We start from the raw sequence: 1,626 nt of genomic DNA, 5'->3' as shown, positions 1-1,626 counted from the left end.
CTTTGAGTTGGAGTCTCACTGTCACCCAGACTGGAGTGCAGTGGCCACTCCTGCCCACTACAACCTCAACCTGCTGGGCTCTGGCAATCCTTCCGGCTGATTTTTTTTTTTTTTTATTGTAGAGATGAGGTCTCGCCTGCCCAGGCGGGTCTCGAACCCGCAGGCTCAGGCAATCCACTCGCCTCAGCCTCCCAAAGGCGCGGGATTACAGGCTGAGCCACTGAGCCCGGCTTCTCTTTTTTTTTGAGTTGGAGTCTCACTCTGTCACCCAGGCTGGAGTGCAGTGGTATGCTCCCAGCCAGTGCAGTCTCAACCTGCTGGGCTAAGGTGATCCTTCTGCCTCACCCTTCCAAGTAGCTGGAACTATAGGCATGTGACACCACACCTGGGTATCTCGCTCTCTCTCTTATTTACTTACTAAATAAATTATATTTTCCAATCTAAAAAAAATTAATCTTTTTTTTTGAGTCAGAATCTCACTTGTTACACAGGTTGGAGTGCAGTGGCACAACCTCCTGGGCTTAGGCGATCCTTCCACCTCAGCTTCCTGAGTAACTGGTACTACAAGAGTGCACCACCATGCCCCACTAATTTTTTTATTTGATTTGGTCTGAGTTTTTTGTAAAGATAAAGTCTTGCTACATTGCCAGCCTGTCTTGAACTCATGGGCTCAAACATTCCTCTCACTTCGACCTCCTAAAGTACTGGAATTACAGGCATATACCACCATAACACCTGGCTTGAAATATTATCAGTATACCTAATTTAAATCAAGAGTCAAGACACGGTTACATGGGGCTTTCTTTCCTTTTTTTTTTTTTAAACTAATCTCAGCATTTTATGGATAATGTATTGCTTTTTTTTTCCCTCTGAGTTCATGAGTTTGTAGCTGAGGGCAAAAGACAGTTTTAAACTAAAGGTAGTAATAAGTGTAAGTGATCATGATCAAGCAGTTGATTTTGACAATATTTTCCTTTAGGATACTTTTTGATTCTTCATTCCTTTTCTCAGTGCTAGTTACTTTTATTTCAGAAAGAGTTTAATTCAACCTGAACTAACTTAACAAATATTTATGAGTAACTGGTATAAACTGGTATCTGGCAATAATATATGAATAAATGAGATGCTAACCAGGCCTTATAGAGACCACATTGTATTTGGGGAAACATATGGGTATATTAGTAATTATGTGCGCAGTCTGTGCATACAGTATAGGAAAAGGTATTAGTTCATGAAATAATAAGGGAACTGTACTTCTTTAAAAGCAGAACAGTAGTAATGAGTTTAGAATCCAAGGAGAGGATACAGGTAGAAATAGAGATTTGGGAGTCAAAAGGAGGTTGAGAAAAGTAATAGCTAGTAGTCCTTATTTTGCTCTGTAAAGCAGGAGATGAGATAATAATGCTGAAAGTAAAAGGGACTGAAAAGTAATAGAGAATCTCTTTAGAGTAACAAGAGTTGGAACAACTACAGTGGAACTGGACAAGATAACTAAAGCTAAGGAGAATACTGAGTGTCGAGAGTACAACTGAGATTTAAAATCTTTTTTTTTTGAGTTGGAGTCTCAGTCTGTCGCCCAGACTGGAGTGCAGTGGCCGCTCCCGGCCACTGCAGCCTCGACCTGCT

The 1,626-nt window shown here is 41.1% G+C and overlaps 1 protein-coding gene across 2 annotated transcripts in view; it reads left to right on the top strand.

The window, feature by feature from the left end:
- GABPA (GA binding protein transcription factor alpha subunit) overlaps window positions 1–1,626 on the top strand; it is a 41,254-nt gene that overhangs the window by 8,947 nt on the left and 30,681 nt on the right. The window lies entirely within an intron of this gene.

This window comes from Carlito syrichta, unplaced genomic scaffold, assembly GCF_000164805.1.
Source record: "Carlito syrichta isolate Samal-C Ts95f unplaced genomic scaffold, Tarsius_syrichta-2.0.1 Scaffold308162, whole genome shotgun sequence".
NCBI lineage: Eukaryota > Metazoa > Chordata > Mammalia > Primates > Tarsiidae > Carlito > Carlito syrichta.
The sequence above is the reverse complement of the archived record's forward strand: the minus strand, read 5'-3'. Positions and strand labels throughout refer to the sequence as shown.